Source organism: Octopus sinensis, linkage group LG2 (assembly GCF_006345805.1).
Source record: "Octopus sinensis linkage group LG2, ASM634580v1, whole genome shotgun sequence".
NCBI classification, from domain to species: domain Eukaryota; kingdom Metazoa; phylum Mollusca; class Cephalopoda; order Octopoda; family Octopodidae; genus Octopus; species Octopus sinensis.
Window position 1 is genome coordinate 66,782,360 of NC_042998.1, and position 22,655 is coordinate 66,805,014.

A 22,655-nucleotide genomic window follows, 5' to 3' on the forward strand; every position below is an offset into this window, starting at 1 on the left:
ACATCAAAGAAAAAAGGTATTACTAGCAATAGATAAAGTAGACGCAAACTCAGGTGCTGGCCCCTTGGATTCCCAGTAATTATTCTTAAGTCATTCAAACGAGCCCTTGCAAAACCACTACAGCTTCTTTTTCAAAGTCTGCAAGCGGTAAGCTCTAAGGCGAACTGAAGAAGGAATAACATACCCTATCCATAAAGGAGAATGTAGAGCAGGCGCTAAAACTATAGGCCTATTTCTCTGACCTCACACATCAGTAAAGTCAAGGAATGAATAGTTCAAAGGAAACTAATAATATTCATTGAGGAGAATGACTTACTGACTGACACCTAGCCCGGTTTTAGACCAAGTAGAAGCTGCCTGACACAGCTCTTGCAGCACTACGATTGGGTGTTACAGCAGCTACTCAAATGTGGACGTGATATGTTTCGACTTTGCAAAAGCCTTTGATAAATTAGACCATGGTATTATATGACATAAACAATGTGATGTCAGCATAGTGGGAAAACTTGGAGTATGTTTAGATGAATTCCTAAAGGATAGGAGCCAAGTAGTGTTGACCAACGAGGCTACCTCTTCCGAAACGCAAATAACAAGTGGTATCCACAGGGAACTGTCAGGAAGTGATTGCTATTCGTAGTGGCCTTCTCAGACATGCCCTACGCTGCTCAGATAGCCACCTATGCTAGCTAAGCAGATGATACAAAAGTCTCTCAGAGGATACAGAACCTTGGAGATACTGCACACATGCAACAGTATTTGAACGCAATATATAGATGTGCTGATGAAAATAACATGCTGGTTAATACTAGAATATTCCAAGCCCAGCGCTACCAACACACAAAGCTGAATGAAAATTGGACAGGACTAACTAGTCTACGAGGGATAGTAATCTCTAAATGAAAATCAGTGCGTGATCTGGTCAATCAGATGGGTGATCTGGTCATTGACAGTTCGTGATCTGGGCATGTTTGCAAATTAAGTTGGCAATTAAATGCAGACTGTTTTGGTTGGATTTATCCTTAGAACTTTCAGAACGAAGAGAACTGGTAACTATGATGCTCCCAACTATGCTCACCACTCAGTATAAAATTAACGACGAAACTCGAACCAATCCAGCGAAGCTACACAAAAAGATCGCCTCAATGCGACATGTCAGCTACTGGTAGACTGAAAAAGTTCAGACACTACTCTTTAGAACGAAGGCGGGAAAGACATGCAGTGATACACATCTGTAAAATCTTAGAGGCTGTACCTAACTTTCTCAAATTGCAGAATGGAGTGCCACTGTATGGTGACAAAAATCTCAACGTTGCAACCAGGATGCCAAACCTGATACTGCATGTTCATTTACCCGCTCTCCTATGCTTCTTGCCGTTTCCCCTACGTATGCTTTGTCTTGTTACTGCATCGTCACTCTATACATCTTATACTATAGACTACATTTCTGGCTTTACAGTTTGTTTGTGGGCTAAATCTACATACAGTAGATACTATAGAAAGGACAAAAAAGAAAATAGGGAAGGCCAACTCTTGGTATGATAGCCATAAATACCAAAGTGTCATGTTCGTTGACACCACCCTTGGAGGTGAACTGGCGTACCAATTTAGACGGACCCTAGACAAACTTAAGCTAAGGATTAAGGTTGTTGAAAAGCCAGGCAACCCTATCAAATCTATAATCGGTAGAACCTACCCTTTTAGTAGAACCCCCTGTACGGATAAGTACTGTACTGTATGTAGATTTAGCCCACAAGCAAACTGTAAAGCCAGAAATGTAGTCTATAGTATAAGACGTATAGAGGGACGATGCAGTAACAAGACAACGACATACGTAGGGGAAACGGCAAGAAGCATAGGGGAGCGGGTAAATGAAAAATGGAGAGCACTTAAGGAAGGTAAAAGCTCATCGATTCTGTACCAACACACCGAACAGGAACACGGGGGATCAATCAACAACATAGCAATTAAAATATTGTCCACACAGAACAGATGCAACAATCAGACAAATTACAGAAGCTACACACATAATAGAGGATAAACCTAGCCTGAATAGATACCTGGAAGGGAACACTAGCACACACCACAACATATGACGGTACAGGATCCCCATAAACTGGTTACAATATAAACAAAACCGAAAACATAATAAATAAAATACACAGATAAATAAACACAGATAAATAAACAAATAGAAATAAATAACTATATAAGTTTTTTTGTTTAATTTAAAAGATTTTTTATTTATTATCATTATTATTATATTATTATTAATATTATTATTATTATTATTATTATTATTATTATTATTATTACCATTATTTCTAGTATTGTTGTTATATATACATACAAACAAGCATACGTAATACTAATAATATGTGGATGTAAACACATGAACAAAATAACAATACACAAAAACAAATTACATGAACGTATATAAACAGAAGATACAAATATTACAGGCATACCCCCACACACACACTAAATAAACATAGACGCACATAGAGATATAAGCATGCGCAAATGAAGACATACAATAGAAATACAAAATGGCTGGTGGTTAGTAAAGAGAGACACAAAAAAGGAAGAAGAAAACAAAGGACCACGGATGCGGTCACAGGATTGTGACGAAAGAACTCTGGCCGAAATAAGATTAAGATAAATGTAAAAACTAAATAACACTGAAGCAAAAAAAACAGCAAATATATAGTGCGTGTGTTTCTATTGGCTAAACTGGCAAAATGACCATTCCGAAATATAACAACATATATATATATATATATATATATATATATATATATATATATATATATATATATATATATATATATATATATATATATATATATATATATATATATATTACATCCATATATATATGTACTATATATATGTACATACATATATATATATATACATACACACACACACACACACATATATATATACATCCATATATATATATATACATACATCCATATATATATATATATATATATATATATATATATATATATTTCGTTTATGGCTTTGGTTTGCAAGATTCTTTATGTGGGTTCGAGTGTTGAAGCATATTCTGTTTTTTCTGGAGAGAGTCATTTTCTTGTGCGTTATAAAGTAACACACTCACCGGTAAATTTCCACTTATTTCTTCCTTTTTCTTCCTAAAATTTTCATATTGCAACCTTTTCAATAGTCAAGACTTTTGAAAAGGTTGCAAACGCAACAAAAATTTTAGGGAAACAAAAATAAGTGAAAATATATACAATCAAAATTGTATTGACCATTGTCCACAAGAAATTTTAGGCGCGAAACCAAGCAAATCTTAAACAACTCTGGAGCCTCTTTTTTCACATATAAGACACAGCAAACCCAACATAAAGTCAGATAAGAGGAAAAAAATCTATCAGAAAGGAACTCTATCTCTCTTAAAAAAATATCTTTTGATAAGCATAACAAATGCGCAACCGGTAAAAAGAACTTTCACCTAATTAAATACACTCTCCTTTACTTAAATTATTTTATCAGCATTTTCTTCAGTTCCTTTTTTTATATATGACAACTCGTGTTCCACATCTCCTTGTTTAAATATATATATATATATATATTATATATATATATATATATATATATAGGCGCTGGAGTGGCTGTGTGGTAAGTAGCTTGCTAACCCACCACATGGTACCGAGTTCAATCCCACTGTGTGGCATCTTGGGCAAGTGTCTTCTGCTATAGCCCCGGGCCGACCAATGCCTTGTGAGTGGATTTGGTAGGCGGAAACTGAAAGAAGCCTGTATGTGTGTGTTTGTGTGTCTGTCTTTGTCCCCCTAGCATTGCCTGACAACCGATGCTGGTGTGTTTACATCCCCGTCACTTTTGCGGTTCGGCATAAGAGGCCGATAGAATAAGTACTGGGCTTACGAATAATAAGTCCCGGGGTCGATTTGCTCGACTAAAGGTGGTGCTCCAGCATGGCCGCAGTCAATGACTGAAACAAGTAAAAGAGTATATATATATATATAATATATATATATATATATATATATATATATATATATAATATATATATATATATATATCTATATATATATATATATATATTATATATAGATATATATATATATATATATTATATATATATATATATATATATATATATATAATATATATATATATATAATATATATATATATATATATATATATATATATATATATATATGGCCCAGTGGTTAGGGCAGCGGACTTGCGGTCGGAGGATAGCGGTTTCGATTCCCAGACCGGGCGTTGTGTGTGTTTATTGAGCGAAAACACCTAAAAGCTCCACGAGGCTCCGGCAGGAGATGGTGGTGATCCCTGCTGTACTCTTTCACCACTCTAAAAGGCGGTACTCCAGCATGGCCGCAGTCAAATGACTGAAACAAGTACAAAATATATATATATATATATATATAAAGTATATATATATAGACGCAGGAGTGGCTGTGTGGTAAGAAGCTTGCTTACCCAGAATGCAACACTAGTTGGTCTGGACTGTTACAGTGAGCAGATGTGAGTTTCGGCTCCGCGAATAGAAAAAAAGAACAAAAAAAAATTGTCAATTATGGCTTGGTATAGCGAGCAAAATACTGGGTTCTCATCACCGTAACGGTGAATTGAGAATTTTTTTGAAAATTCTTCTTGTGAATTCTAGTGGGTGTATCTCGCCAGAAAAATAAGAATAAGCCTTTTGGATTACCTTTTTGGATTACCTTTTTGGAGTATTATACAACGGATTCCCTGTCTGTGCTATTTGTGAGGTTTTTCTTTTACTTTTCCCTTCTTCTATTTTTCTTTCTTTCTAAATTTTGATTCATTCTTTTCATTACTTTAATTTCAGTTTCCTCCCCTCCTCTTTTATTTTGTTTTATTTTTATTCGGTTTAATTTGTTGGCAGACTGTCTTTTGAACTACTTTTGAACTGTTTTTTGACATGCCAGAGAAGGAACTTAAAAAGAAAATCTCTGTCTTAGAGTGGGAAATTAACCCGCCTAAGCAGTGGTTAAAAGATATGGAGGAGAAGACGGTGGTACTTAGAACGTATTCTAAAGTTCTTAATTCCATCACCGTCTTCCCAAAAGAAGTCATTAAAAATGAACTTAAAGAACATTTGTCCTCTGTAAAATATATATCCCGTAGTGTCAAACATCCAACCGTATGGTTGCTGTTTGACAACGGGGAAAAGGCTCGCCAGTTTGCGAGTTAGCCTTTAGAAGGCAAAGAAATTATGTTACTCCCGTCATATTGTGGAAGAAAATTAATACGAGCCTGAGTATGTGGGCTCCCCCGGGCACCGAAGCGGATTGGATTGAAGATACCATCCGACGGGGACTGGGGGATGGCGGGCCCAGGCTCTTAAATATAAGAGCATTGCCGGCGGTTGATTGGGAAGGGTCAAAAGCGGTTTTGACCGTGTGGAGCTCATCGGCCGCAACAGAACTGGTTTTTCCAGATTTCTTGAAAATGGCTGGCTGAAGGTATCCGGTGATACTTGAGGGACGTCCCCCAAAGTGTCACTCGTACCTGCAGCCAGGCCACATTAAAAGGAACTGCCCCCAGGACCACGTTAAGGTCCTGGAACAGTCACTAAATGCCACCTCCCCTACCCGGTCAAAGGGAGAGGTGGATGTGGTCGATGAGGCTTCAGCCTCCTCAACTCAAAAAGGATTAAAAAGCAAGAACCTAAGGCTTCGGAAGGCGGGGGAGAGTCTCCGGACAAAGCGGAAGAGATCCACTCTCCCGAAGCCAGGAAGAAAAGAAAACAAGAAGGAAGAAGAACGGGTCATCTCAGCGGGGAGATGATGTGCCGATTGCAAGTCCCGAAGTTGTGCCACCCACGGTGGAAGAAACCACCCCACCCTTAAAGATGATCAATTAATTATCTTTTTCTACAAGAGCGGGGAGGTGAAAAAAATAGTAGAAGAACATAAAGGAACAGTAGATATGCCCTTCACACGGGATCCCGAATGGGCTCCGCAGATAGCTGTGGAGGTCATAAGGTTTCCCTTGTGGGAAAGGCTTAAAGGATTTGGGGAGGAGTGTCGCATATGGCCGGGTGGCCCTTACACGACTTACAGGAACTCAAGCGGCATTGAAGATAATGATGAATATATCGATGGATATATCGAAGAGTAGGAGGTGAAAGACACTCGTTACAGGGTTTGAAACTTCATCTTATTGGATTATTTTGTAGTGGTTTATAATCTCAATTTTGTGCTTTAAGAAAGAAAAAAAAAAGAAAACATGTTAAGTAAGAGGTTTTAGTGCCTCCTCCTTGTAAGAGGTTTGAAACCTCATATTGATTAAAAAAAAAAAAAGAAAATATGTTTTCGAGAAAAATCCAATCGGCGGGTGTTGGGTTTCGTCTCTCATTTATTCATTCATTCTTTTTCATTCATTAATGTATTTGTCCAGCCCGCAAAGCTCTTTGTACTGTCTATATGACAAATTTATGAAATAAAGTAGCTTGTATACCAAAAACATACTTCCAAGTTCAGTCTTGGGCAAGTGTCTTCTACTATAGCCTCGGGCCGGCCAAAGCCTTGTGAGTGGATTTGGTAGACGGAAACAGAAAGAAGCCCGTCGTATATATGTATATATATATATATATATATATATATATATATATATATATATTATATATATATATATATTATATATATATATATGTGTGTGTGTGTGTGTGTGTGTGTTTGTGTATCTGTGTTTGTCCCACTAGCATTACTTGACAACCAATGCTGGTGTGTTTATGTCCCCGTTACTTAGCGGTTCGACAAAAGAGACCGATAGAATAAGTACTGGGCTTACAAAAGAATAAGTTCCGGGTCGAGTTGCTCAATTAAAGGCGGTGCTCCAGCATGGCCGCAGTCAAATTACTGAAACAAGTAAAAGAGTAAAAGAGTATATATATATATATTTATATATATATATATATATACATGCATAATTACATGACTGGCTATAAATGTGTATATATACATACATATATAGTTGCACGAGTGACTGTGTGGTAAGTAAGTTGCTTACCAACATGTTTCCGGGTTCAGTCTCACTGCGTGGCACCTTGGGCAAGCGTCTTTTCCTAAATCTTCCCGTGGATTTGGTGGATAGAAACTGAAAGAAGACCGTCGTATATATATGTTTATGTGTATGTGTGCGTGTGTTTGTATTTTTGTGTCTGTGTTTATCCCCCACAATTTCGCTTTGACAACCGATGCTGGTGTGTGTACGTCCACGTAATTTAGCGGTTCGACGGAAGTGGCCGATAGAATACGTATTTAATTTACAAAAATGAAGTCTTGGGGTTGATTTGCTCGACTAAATGCGTTGCTCCAACATGGCCGCAGTTAAATGACTGAATGATGTGAAAGAATAAACAAATAAAGAATATATATGTATATATATATATATATATATATATATATATATATATATATATATATATATATATATCCTCATCATCCCTCTACTTCCTCTTCTCCTTCTACCCTACCAAGAATTCACAACCACCTCGAACACACAAGTGCAAACAAGGGAGTCAGAGAAAGGCAGAATGCCACTAAAATTTGAAAACTATACAAATATTCCTTTAAAAAAACTTTTCTTCTAATTTTTCTAAATTTAATTATTTAATCGTTACAGTTGAAAAGGTCTCAAAATGACCGAAACCGGTACTGAAATGTTCTTTATAAAATTATTTTAGCATTTTCTATTTTGACTTGTTTTTTCATATATATATATATATATATATATATACATATATGAAAGGAGGTTTTACTTTTTTAGAAAAGGATTGTCAAAAGTAACATGTAAAAGCTTTGTTGTGTTAGGTACTGGTTGTCACAAAATATTATAATACATATATATATTCTTTGATAATAATAAGAACATTTTAAAAACAGTTTTTAAGGAAAAATCTTGGGAAAATATTAAAAAGTTCATTAAAATATTAGGCACAAAAAATACAATACATATATACATTCTTTGATACTAATAAGAAAATGTTAACAACAGTTTACAGAAAAAATCTTGAGATTATTAAAAAGTTCATAAAAAATATAAGGATTTCATTAGGAATCATGTTTGTTTGGAAGTATCTATATATATACAGAAAAAATTAATTTTACACTGCATGCATATATAACTGTATATATATGCATACTTACATACATACAGACACACACACATATATTAGACAATATCGAACACTCATACACAAGTTATGCGTTTTACCAGTACGTTGTCAGGCTACGATCATAGGTGTAAGGGAATATATTCTCAATTCGTCTTTACGTTTTGAGTTCAAATGCTGCTGAGGACGACTTACCCTTTCATCGTTTCGGAATTGATTTAGTTCCTGCTGATTATTGGGGTCAATTTAATCGACTCCCTCTTAAATTAACAGTGGAGCTTGAAGCAATCCAGCGAAGTGTCACGAAGAAGATCGTCTTATTGTAACAGCTGGGCTACTAGGAAAGGCTGAAACAGCTAAGCCGCTACACTCTGGAGCGAAGGCAAGAAAGACATACATTAATATACATCTGGAAGATCCTCGAAGGGATTGTCACAAATTTTGGCATTGAAAGCTACACAAATGCCAGAACGGGCCGCCACTGCACAATGCCAAAGTTCCCAGCAAAGCCGTCGCGCTTCAGGGCCAGTTACTGCAACAGCTTGGGTTTCAAGGGCCCACAGCTTTTTAACGTTCTCCGAAATAGCCCGAGGGACTTACACGAAGTGAACGTAGATATTTTCAAAACAAAACTAGATCCCACCCTGTCGAGAGTTCCAGATGAACCCACCTCGCGGCAGGAGGCGCAAATGAGGGAACGACATAAATTTTCCTTATTCACCAAATTCCACATATAAGGCGCTCAATAATAACAGTATAACAAAAAGGTGATGCCCCGGCATGGTCACAGCTTTGAGCTGAAACTGATGAAGATATATATATATGTACACACACACACACACACACAACACACACGCACACACACACACGCACACACACATACACACACATATTCAGATTGTGAGCGTTAGAGCAGAGATGCAAGATTCGAATGTATGAAAGAAGAAGCTAACCACGATGGTTGCCTTCTTGAAAACAATAATTATCCTGAGCGCGTAAGCGAAAGAAGGGTATTGCAATCACTCGTCTGTCTGTCTGTGTGTTTGTGAAATTACTGGAAAACGGCTAAACGGATTTTTACTAACTTTGGCAGAAATACTCATTGAGTGCCTCGAGATGATGCAAATTCTGTTTAATTATCTCAAATATACATAAATACATACATAGACATGCGAATTTCTCCCTCTCTCTCTCTTTCCTTCCCCCCTCTCTCTTTGTCTCTTCCCCATATCTCTCTCTCTCTCTCTTTCTCTCTCTCTCTCTCTCTCTCTCTCTCTCTCTCTCTCTCTTTCTCTGTACAGTGATTTCTTCAAGGATTTCATTTACTTATGAGTTGATTTTTTAAAATTTCACCGGAGTATAAACACTTATAATGGTGATGTTTAAAAGAACAATTTAAGTCAAACTTACAAATTCCCGATAAGCAAGTTCAGTCAAAGACTTACAAAGCTTAATTCAGTTCAATTAAAATGTATGATAAGCAATGCATTGAATGTTTGCGCCTGAGGGTACGTGCTACAGTAAGCAAATACGTATGTAAAAATATGTCTGCGTATGTGGTAACTAGAAATGTTAAGTTCTACAATCCGTCTCTGGCTGTCCGCTACGATTGATGACAGCGAGAGAAATTTAGTGACGGATGAAATTTACGTTTATATGTTCATGTGAGCCTCCGGATTCAATAGGTTAATGCCCCTAAGAACTTACTTTTATGTTTAGTACTTATTGTTTTATTCATTATCTCCGAAAGTAAACTTTAGTCCTGTTGATACAAAACATGTTTTCTCTGCGTTTGTCCAGCCTTACATCTTTCTGGGTTTTTTATGTCCGTCTACTTGTGTGTGTGTGTGTTAGAGTGATGCTGCATGTCCTCTGATGGGAGTGTAGTGTAACTTCTATCTTCAACTTCGTATCCCTTTTTGCATTCAATCCTATTTACTCTTTCTGTTCACTAAAAGTTCCTCCCAAAATTAAATATTCGCCATTACCAATAATTATTACTTTCTTCCTAGAAATTTGCTTTTCATACTCTAATTTCTATAGTATATCTTCTATTGAATAGAATTTTATATAAATTATATGTACAGCTTCAATTAACCTTCTGGCAATAACTCAGAAGCTAGGAATTTATTGAATATATACACATAGGTATACATGTTACACGCCCTCACTCACACACATACACACTCACACATACACGTGTATATATATATATATACATACATACATGCATCCACACACACACACACACACACACATATATATATATATATAGTGTAATAAATAAAATATATGCATACATACATATATGTACGTACCTACATCTACATGTATATATACAAGCATATATAAATATATATACGTGTACGTACGTGAGTACAGGACACCACAAATAGACGTAGAACTCAACGAGAAATGAAAACGTAAAAACAAACGTGGAAACGGACCTAAACGAAAAAAACAGAGTACAAGAAAAACTACACAAGGAAAAATCCCCTTCATCAGCTGTCCCTAGTTCAACTCCAGCGTGTTTCGAAGGTTGGACAGAACACGACTCGTGGAACTAATCCTTCCTGCGAAGGAATTAAATAAAATTACTTCGCAGAGGGGTAAAAACAAGGAAAGTTAAACATGTGACAAAAAAATGATGCAAATAAAATTACAAAATAAAATACAAAAAATAAAAATACAAAAAATAAAAATACAGAATAAAATTACAAGTACGAAAAATACAGTACAAGAAATAAAACAAACAAAAAACAGACAATGAGGGCCTTAATGCTGGCCTACACGAGGAAAGATTCTAAGAGCGCTAGAAGAACAGTGTTCACTGTTAGAATTCCAGCGGCGAAAGGAAGCAACTCGCCCGGCTGTGAAAGAGATGAGGAGGAGTGAGAGAGAGAGAGATAGAGGTAGACAAGCGGCTGTGAGAGAGAGATGAGGAGGAGTGAGAGAGAGAGGGAGATAGAGAAGGAAGAGAAGGTCAAGCAAAGTGTTGTAGAGTTTCGCATCACAATTATAAATAACAAAACTTACTTGGAGGAGATGAAACGAAACGAAAACGAATCGAATTGACGGTAGGGCGCTCAGTCATACAATTGTGTAATAAATAAAATATATGCATACATACATACATATATGTACGTACATACATCTACATGTATATATACATGCATATATAAATATATATACGTGAGTACAGGACACCACAAATAGACGTAGAACTCAACGAGAAACGAAAACGTAAAAACAAACGTGGAAACGATATATATACATATATTTTCCTATATGCATAGGCACACATTCACACATATCCATATACACCATCCTCGTTCATGAGACTTCTCTGAAGTGAGTTAATATCATATTATTGCCGATTTTACTAAATATGAATACGCAGAGTATAACGATATCCACCATATGAATTAATGCAACTAATAATACTATCTCTATACCTTTTCGCTTCGTCTCTTCTACTTTTTTCTTTGTTAATCTCTCTTTGTGACTTTTGCAAGCTATTTCTCTCTGTTTCTAATTAAATTTCTTGCGCCTTGCTAACTAAACGTTTTGTACCATTAGTTGTTCTATTACGTTTGCCTTCCAGCTAACTAATAACGCTTTATTTTGATTATTGTTCACGTTAACAAGAACAAATTGCACCCATTGCATTCATCTTAATTTATGTGAAAATAATTATACCATTGCATCAAATGAACTGAGAGTACGTTGCTTCAAAGCTCTACAACACGCTAGATAAGAAATAATGAAATGCTCAGTGTTATGCTGCGAATTTTTTCTTACAGTCACGGTCTGCCTCGTTTAAAATTAAAGATCACATACAAACACTACTTAGTCCTAGAAACCTATAAAAATACGTTGAAAGTCAAGGATGATATACATTTAGTAATAGATCTACTCCATTAAGGTTGATATGATATTAAACCAATTAACAGGCTAATCATTCATTTATTCCATAATCGACACAAGAAGAAAATCTCATAACGGTCGTTCCTCCTGCTAGAAACAACATTCGAACGGTAGAAAAATATCCTTATGGAGTGTCTCTAACAAAGAAAGATATAAGTTTATGTAATACTGGATATCAGAATAACAACAGCAGTAATAATAATAATAATAATAATAATAATAATAATAATAATAATAATAATGATAATGATAATAATAATAATAATGATGATAATAATAATAATAATAATAATAATAATAATAATGATAATAATAATAATAATGATAATTTAAGGTGGAGTACTTGCACAGACTGAGACTGATTCTGAAGTCGAAATTGAATGGACGGAATAGCTATCAACCTAGGTGGTTTCACTCCTTAGATCTGGAGTAGGGTACTCGCATGGACATTAAACGATCTAAACAGCTTAGACGGAAAGACAAAGAATGTGCTAACTAGATATGGGGTACTCCACACAAAAAGTGACGCAGACAGACTGTTTGTATCAAGAAAAAGAGGGGAAGAGGACTTATTGGATGCGAACACAGCATTTGATCAGAAGAAAACAACAGTATGGTGTGTGAAAACAAATGCCACAGAACCCCCTATTATTAGAAGTAAGAAGGGCAGGCTTGTGTAGGATGAAAGAGTACAAATATAAAGTGCTATAGAAGGAAATGAAAAGGAATGAAACTGAAAATAGGTGGGTAAAGAAAAGAATACATGGTCAATTTCATAGGGATGTTGAAAATAAGACAGACAGAGCAAAAAGATGGCTGTGGATGACTAAAAGTGATTTAAAACCGGGAACGAAGTCTCTAATCTCTGCTGCCCAAGAGCAAGCTCTAAGAACAAAATACGCAAAATACAAAATAGACAACACAGCAGCAAGTGATAAGTTCAGAATCTGTGAACAAAACAGTGAAACCGTATTGCATATTCCCAGCAAATATACGCTACTTGTACAGAAAGAATATTAGAGGCGGCACGACAGTATAGCCAGGCATTGGACACTTTGCAACAGATATGGACTTGACAGAGCAAAAAATTGATACGACCACAAACATGAAGGCATCATCGAAAATGGAAATGCAAAGATTCTATGGGATTTTGATTTAGAGCGACCATTAGATAGAGAATACGAAACCGGACATAGTTTTAATTGAGAAAGAAAACAAACTATGCTGGATCATAGACATAACATACCCAGCTGACAACAAAGTATGAGATAAGGAAGAAAGAAAAGTCGAGAGATATGATAGGTTAGCTTGGGAAGTGAAGCAGTTGTGGTCGATGAAAAAGGTAGCAGTATTACCAATAATTGTCGGAGTCCTGGGAACAGTGAGCAAAAATCTCGAAAAGTACGTGGAACAAATAGGGGATGCAATAAGGGTGGAGCACTTGCAGAAAACAGCACTGCTTAGAACCGCTCGAATACTCTGGAAGGTGCTCGAATTATAAGAGGTGTTACCTTAGTTCAATGGTAGTGAACAGCTGACACTGTAATACATCTCCAGTGTTAGAAGCCGTGCAAAGGCAATAGTAATAATAATAGTAATAACAATGATAATAATAATGATGATAATAATAATAATAATAATAATAATAATAATAATAATAATAATAATAATAATAATAATAATATTATTATTATTATTATTATTATTATTATTATTATTATTATTATTATTGAGTGAGAGAGCAGTTCATGCCATCAAAGTGACACTGGGGTAAAATATACGAAGCCCAATATACCCATCATGACTACCCGTCTGATAAGGGTACACCAGGCACATGCATCACAACCATATGTGCGCGACATGGTGATCTCATATCAGATTAACAGCACGTGACCTTGCAGGTGGGGCCCAGTTAGAAATTTATTCAGATTCAGTAGCCCATCCCGCTCAAAAGGTCCCTGAATAAGGGTTGTTTAAGGATGTTGAAAGAACCACCCATGTTTCCAGAGGTGAATTATTCAAACCCCAAAGAATCCCTCTCAACACATGGCTATGATGCTCCCCCACTACGTCTGTTCGTGATCAAAGATGCACATATCGTCAGCCACTAAGGGACATGCTCAACTTGTTAAGGTCAAACAACTGACAAGCAAATCTGAGGTATTGAGCAGAGTATATGCTGTAGCCCATCTTTTATACCAAGACAAAACAATGTACATGATAACACTTCCAATCAGTTAAGATCAGAAGCCATGAGAGCCACTGCCTGGTACTGCATCAGGGCATGGTATTGAGCAGAATATTTGCTGTAGCCCATCTTTTATACCAAGACAAAACAATGTACATGATAACACTTCCAATCAGTTAAGATCAGAAGCCATGAGAGCCACTGCCTGGTACTGCATCAGGGCATTTATTATTATTATTATTATTATTATTATTATTATTATTATTATTATTATTATTATTATTATTATTATTATTATTATTATTATTATATTAGTTTCTGTTTTAGGCCTGAAGCCAGCAAATTTGAGGGTAAGATGTTAGCTGATGACATAGACCTCAGTTTCTTGATCCTCAGAGGATTAAAGGCAAAGACAGCTGCGACGTGATTAGAAATTTTAGCGCAGAATGTTGAAACTAATAACCCGAAGCGTTCTCTCCGACCCTGTAACGAATTTCCGTATTAAAAACGTAGAATGAATAATTAATTATATGATACCACACAGTAATTACAGACATAAATTATAAGAGAAAACTTCCCACGTACAAATCAAAGCCCACTATATAGTAATAAATTTCAATTAGTATTACTTACTCGGATACAGTTCAATTCTTTGTTAGTAAAACTTTGGCTCCATAGGATGTCCTTGTTTTCGATGTTTTAATTATAAGAGAAAACTTCCCACGTACAAATCAAAGCCCATCGGTTAATTCAGAGAACATCTCGAATCCAACAGTCTGCTCTCAGATTGTTCCGCTCGAATGCGCACACGAGCAACTGGGACACCAATAGGAATATGAAGTGGGTGAAGGCTTGCTGAGAGCTCAGTTGTCTCAGCTAAAAAACTTTTGATATGGTTCCCATTTGAAGTCTCTCCCTTACTGTTGTCTCTACAGTGCATGTATTTCTTCACAAACTAGTGCGTTACCCATTCCATCGTCCTCTTGAATTTCCTTTACGAATTCCTTTACGAAAGACCAGGCATACGCCTCTGTATGTCTTTCCACAGATGATGTAATGTAAAATGTAAAATACACAGAGAAAATACATTTGCTTCCCACCAATTTCTGTTAGCTTTCTGAGTTGTTAAATTCAATTCTACTTTTGTAGAAGTGGACATCGTGTAAGTAGTTGTCATTTTTGGAGTAACGGAATAAGTGAATAGAAAATATAAAAATAATGTTTTGAAAATGACAAACACTTTTCTATTAGTATGAGAAAGGGAGTATTCAGATAAATTCCGAAGAACGCTCTGACAGAAATATTTAAGAAGTAATGCTTTTTCCTTCACTTAACAAAACTGAAAATTTAAACCGTTCCCTTGACATCGCGCTCTCTTAGATGCGGCAGAAAATGCCAAATACCATGTAGTGACTTAGACAGAGCGTAAACTTGTACCCCGGAAATCCTAGCGCCGACGAAGGCAACATCACCCCGCACTTCAAGAAATGTTTAACCTACACTGAAATCGGTTTCTCATTTTTTTTCTTGATGATGCATCAGCATGAGATCCTCACTCTTCTCACCTTTTAAGGTGAGGAATTTGTTTGGGTTAACATATCAGAACGGACAAAGTATAGCGTTTGCGTTTTTCCATGCAAGGCTTCATTATTTATAAGTGAATGCAACACAAATGATTCAACCTGAATCTGTCATGTAAAGGGATGAACCATATTAATCGCCTCACAGCAAACTGAACTCGCGCTAATGAATGAAATTTGAGGCTAAATTAATTCACGCAATTATTCTCAACCATTGTTATCATCATTTCATTCCTAATTCCTGACAGTTTTAGCGGTTGATAGAGCAATGCCAATACCAAATGCAGACACAAATCAAGGTTTCTCATATAAACAGCAGTTGGCAAATAGAGCCTGAGCATCTGTGTACAGAAATAGCAACATGAGACCATTTGGCAGTTCTTGTAGAATTTATTGAACGGAAAGTACAATAATTTACAAGTGTAATCAAAGGTGTAATGTTGCTCACACAGACTTAAAAAACAATATGACAGCAATTAAATAAATAGTACTAAATATTTACAATACCATTATATTACTGCGTCCATGTGTGTGTGAGCGAGTGTGTATATGTGTGTGTGAGCGTGTTACTGAGTGTGTGTGCGTGTATGTAAATACTTATGCTTAGATACATACATACATATATACGTACATATACTTTTCGTTTTTGGTTCAGTCCGAGGAGTGCGGCCATACTGGGACACGGCCGTTTGCTTTGCTACACTTTCTCTAAACCTACTCTGATATGTGACATTTGATGGAATAGGAAGTTTAACATTGCTACCCTGATCTATGTTTTTTTGCCTTGAGATAGGTTCACCTGAATCTCTCGAGAGAAAGAGATCCTATTTTGTTTTGAAAATTCCTACATCGAAGCTATGCAAGTCTTTCAGGTTTCGTAGAGGATACTCAAGCCAAAACTGTTGCAGTATCTGCTCCTGTATCTTGATGGCAATGTTCGGATATTTTAAACTATGCACTGGCGCCCCCTCCTGTTGTTTGTATACCGGAGAATTGCAAAGTTTGGTACAGATATTTCTAGGATTTTCCAGATGTATGTTAGTGCATATCTTTCCCGCTTTCATTTTAGGGAGTAGAATCTTAATTCTTCAGTCTCTCCCAGGAGCTGATATGTCGCATTGTGCCGATCATTTTTGTGTAGCTTTGCTGGGTCGTTTCGATTTCCTTCGTTAATGTTATACTGTTTGTATAATAGGGAACAGTAATCCAGACGGTTTAGAACGAAAGTCCTCCAGAGGACCATCATGGTTTCCTTTTCTCTCGTTTTGAAAGTTCGAATGATCGCTCCGTGCATTCTATTGCCGACTTGGTAATATGCATCTGGAATGCTGTATCATTACTCATATTGATGCCCACGTCGCGTACTGAAATTGATTTAGGGATTTCAATTCCTCTTAGGCCAGTGTATCTTATTTGATTTTCATAGCGCAGGGCTTGGAATATATATCTTAGTGTGTATGTGTGTATGTATATATATATATACATATACATGTGCGTATATATGTATACATATATATGTTATATATATGTACATATATATATATATATATATATATATATATATATATATATATATATATATATATATATATATATATATATATATATATATATGTATATAATATTATTAGAGACAAAACCACTATTTTGCAAAACAAACAAGGAAATACTTAATCAATACATAAAATTTTAATAAAAAGTCAAAAAAACCGCCACTACAATTGTTTCTTAAGTCCACCTGAAGATTGTCGATCAAGACAAGAAACAATTGTAGTGGCGGTTTTTTTGACTTTTTATTAAAATGTTATGTATTGATTAAGTCTTTCCTTGTTTGTTTTGCAAAATAGTGGTTTTGTCTCTAATAATATTATATAATATTTTACTATAAAATTGGATTTAATCCTAAATCTGATTTTTTCCCTGTAAATTTGGATTTATTCCCTAATATTTATTATTTTATTTAATATTGATAATTTTGTATATTGAGTGTAATACCTCAATTTCGTAAATTATGGATTTTACAGGTAAGATAGAACCGCTGTTTTGGGATTCATCTTTGAAAGATATTCCTATTCCTTCTAGAAAGGAATTTATCTTGAAACTTGTTAATAATGTTAAAGATTTTATTTCTAAGATTGGAAGTCCACCTGAAGATTGTCGATCAAGACAAGAAACAATTGTAGTGGCGGTTTTTTTGACTTTTTATTAAAATTTTATGTATTGATTAAGTCTTTCCTTGTTTGTTTTGCAAAATAGTGGTTTTGTCTCTAATAATATATATAATATTTTACTATAAAATTGGATTTAATCCTAAATCTGATTTTTTCCCTGTAAATTTGGATTTATTCCCTAATATTTATTATTTTATTTAATATTGATAATTTTGTATATTGAGTGTAATACCTCAATTTCGTAAATTATGGATTTTACAGGTAAGATAGAACCGCTGTTTTGGGATTCATCTTTGAAAGATATTCCTATTCCTTCTAGAAAGGAATTTATCTTGAAACTTGTTAATAATGTTAAAGATTTTATTTCTAAGATTGGAAGTCCACCTGAAGATTGTCGATCAAGACAAGAAACAATTGTAGTGGCGGTTTTTTTGACTTTTTATTAAAATTTTATGTATTGATTAAGTCTTTCCTTGTTTGTTTTGCAAAATAGTGGTTTTGTCTCTAATAATATTATATAATATTTTACTATAAAATTGGATTTAATCCTAAATCTGATTTTTTCCCTGTAAATTTGGATTTATTCCCTAATATTTATTATTATATATATGTATATATATATGTATATATATATATATATATATATATATATATATATATATATATATATATATATATATATATATATATTCATGCATCTATTGATGATATGAGTATAAAGACATATATGTGCATATCTATAGTTATATGTTTTTGTATGTGTGTGTATATAAGTATGTAAGTATATATGTATATACATATAAACATATACATTTCAACACGTTTTATTGAACACTGCATTTTATTAAACTTTTCACTCTTTTTTTTTCTTTTAATAACACATCACACTTTTTCAGATAATATTTCTCGATGTGAAAACTGAAACATTTTTGTATGTATTAATTAATAATTCTTTTTAATCCGTCTTATTTGTGACAGCTAAATTATTTTATGAGGACATAAAAAATGTATTTTATCTTTAATTGCGATTATAATAGAATAAATAAACGTTATGATTTTTTGATTTTATGTCTTTTTATGATTATACATCTTTTCAATAAGTTCTTGGCATAATCGGTGTGTTTCTTGAAAGTCGCGCAATTGGTCACAAAATTGTTGTTTTGATGAACTTCGTAGTAATAATGGTATTTTATTTTATGCTACAGATACTGCATGTAGAATTATTGTAAAATTGATTCCAGCTGTTCCCATTCCATGATATTTGCCACATCTATTTCTTTACCATTTAATACTACTATATATTTATATATATATATATATAAAATTGGAGGGTAAGATTTTAGGTAGATTTAGCTACCATATATGTGTCGAATAAATACATGGCGAATCGCTCGTTGGCTCGAGTGTTGCAGTAGTCGTTCTGTCGACTGTCTTTAATGGATTTAATGGGAGCATAAATTCCATTCCAATGTGAAGCATTGTGGCTCCATTCCAATCAGATGGAAAAATGAGTACTACCTGTATTTCAATGGGTCGACCTTCTGACATTCTGTCTGTGTTACGCTGAATTTTCCTGAGAATGATGGTAAGGGTATGCGTGACTGTCGAGTGTTTAGTCAGTTGATCTGATCAACTGGAACCCGCGTTGTCAGAACCATGGGCGTGCCAGTTAAATTTCATTCACCGGCCCCTATCCCATCATGCTATTTTTCTAACACCTCTTTTCGCAAGCGTTTCTAAATTTTTGATGTCTACTACTTTTCACACAAAGTCTTCCAAACAGGTTTCAGCAAATGCTGCTGCCTACAAGGGGCCCAGTGATGATCTGTATAAGGGCCCAGTTGCTGTTGCCTACAGACGCACAAAGGTTGCAACCCACAATAGTTTAAATGCATCAGCAAACAAAGAGCCCAAACGCTATTGCCTATAAGGACCGAAATACCGTTGCCAAGAGCACCAAAATAACACTGCCAACAAGATTCTAAGCACTTCTGTCTACAAACGCCCAAATGCTGTTGCCAACCAGTGTCCAAATGCTGCTACATACAAGGGCACAAGGAAAAGTGTATTTTTTCTTTGCTTCTTACCAGCTCAATAAAAGAATGTTCTGCAATAACTGAATTTAATAAAATGTGATATAAAATCCATAATGTCATTGTTGCTCTCCAACATAGTTTTCCACGGCCGGATTGTTTCTAATTGTGCCTCAGCTACTGACCACGCTCAAAGGCACAACATCTTCGTCAGCACATGAGCCGTTCCGAACACCACAGTCATTTACATCCTCCCTTATATATTTGGTATGCCTGAGGTCTCAGGTATTGCATCCAGATTGCTTGAAATTCTTTCGGATGCACCGATGACAAAAGGGAAAAAGTTTGACAGTTACATACAGAAAATGCATCAGGTAACACTCAAAATTTTACCTTTTGTAATCGGTTCACTCGGAATAATTTCAAAGAATCTTGATGCAATACCTGCGCCCTCAGGCGTACCTGATATTTAATAATTATTGTTGAGATGGCAGAATCGTTAGCACGCAGAGCGAAATGCTTGGCGGTATTTCGTCTGCCGCTACGTTCTAAGTTCAAATTCCGCTGAGGTCGACTTTACCTTTCATCCTTTCGGAGTCGATTAAATAAGTACCAGTTACGCACTGAGGGCGGTATAATCGACTTAATTCGTTTGCCAGTCCTTGTTTGTCCTCTCTGTGTTTAGCCCCTTGTGGGTAGTAAAGAAATAGGTATTTCTTCCGTCGCTACGTTCTGAGTTCAAACTCCGCCGAGGCCGACATTGTCTTTCATCATTTCAGAGTCGATAAATTAAGTACCAGTGAAACACTAGGATCGATGTAATCGACTAGTCCCCTACCCCAAAATTTCAGACCTTGTTCCCTTAGTAGAAAAGATTTTGTTTTTCTTAATCTCAGGTTTTGTTGTAACTCCTGGACTCTTGTAATGCATAGCGGGCTTGCTGCCTGCAGTCTACGGTACCATGGCGTCTGTTCTTTTCAACCGTCTAATACTTTCCTGATTATTCCGGCCATGCCAACGAGACAAAACTCTTGTAACACTCTGTTCCGATTTCATTTATATTCCACTTGATGCCATCTCAGACTGTACCCAAGGACCTAACAATAACTACTACTACTATTATTATTATTATTATTATTATTATTATTATTATTATTAGTAGTAGTAGTAGTAGTAGTAGTAGTAGTAGTAGTGTAGTAGTAGTAGTAGTAGTAGTAGTAGAATTCTGTAGTCTTATTTTCTCAAATGCTTTCGCTGCACTACCGAGCACTGCTCTGTGTGCCTTCGGTACGTGCTGTGGTTTGTTGTGATGCCCTTATTTTCACTGTATTGAAAGTGTTGTACATAGGATGTATGCTGTGCCTAGCAGTGTTATTTTCTGTATGTTATATATAGTTTTTAGTCCTGTTGTTTTTTGTTATGTATTTGTCTGAATGTTTATTTTTTTCTTTATCATACCTAATGCGCCTACTATAACAGGCATTGTTTCTACTTTTACGCTCCACATTCGCGTTACCTCTATTTCCAGGTCTTTGTATTTTGAGAGTTTCTAGCTGTAAATAATCTCTAACACATTCGATGCGTTGCATATATAACCTTTATATGTCAGAATTTGGGTGATGCATCCTAAATTCTGTCATTATTTTTCTTGTTTTCATGTTTATTTTGATTAGTTAATTAGAGTCCAGTTAAGAATATTGAATCTGTAAATTATATCTGGGATGGCTAGAGTACTGATACCTATTATTTTGTTTTTAGTATTGAGCTCTGTTTTTAGTGTTAATCTAAATTGTCTATAGTATTCCTTTCTTATCTCCTCTTTCATTTGTGCCTTGTATCGTATCTAGCTCATTGATTCCTAAGTATTTGTATGTCTGGCTCGAATTCTCTTATTCCATTTGCTTTATCTAGTGTGATGTTGTTACTCGTAACTAGTTTTCTTCTTTTCAAGGTTGCTTTGGCATATTTTTCTATGCCAAATTTCATGTTTATTTTTTTTGGTCAATTCATGTACTCACTGTAGCTGTTTATCATTTTTAGCATACAATTTTAGATCATCCAAATACATGAGATGGTTGATTGTTTTGCCGTAACATTTGTATCCACATCCAGCTCTATTTATCATGCCAGGTAAAGGTGTCAGTGCCAAGCAGAAAAGGAATGGTGTGCACATGTCACCCTGGAATATTCTTCATCTAATGGAGATGGCTTTGGTTTTTATGAGTCCCTTTTTCGTCTGGAGCTGTAACACTGTTTGCCATTTATCCATGGAATGCTTTATATATTTTATGATTATTGGTGCTAACTTGTTCACGACAAGTGTTTCTAGGATCAATGTGTGAGGAATACAATCAAAAGCTCTTCGATAATCAATCTAAACCATACTAAGACCATTTTCCTTTTTCGGTTGTCTTCAGTTATGGCTTTATTGATCATTAGCTGATCTTCAATGCCATATGAGCCCTTGCAGCATCCCTTCTGCTCTTCTGGAAACAAGTTTGTTTCTTCCAGATATTTGCTCATTCTCTGCGATATTATTGTACTAAAGGCCTTGTAAATTGTAGGAAGACAAGTTATCGTTTTGTAATTT

At 35.4% G+C, this 22,655-nt stretch overlaps 1 long non-coding RNA gene across 1 annotated transcript; it reads right to left on the minus strand.

The window, feature by feature from the left end:
• Positions 1-418: 418 nt before the first annotated feature.
• Positions 419-22,372, minus strand: LOC118762283. Its single transcript, XR_004998036.1, has 3 exons — positions 22,244-22,372; positions 10,731-10,735; positions 419-429 (listed from the first exon to the last, which is right to left on the minus strand). It is a non-coding gene; the product is annotated as an uncharacterized LOC118762283 (long non-coding RNA).
• Positions 22,373-22,655: the final 283 nt, after the last annotated feature.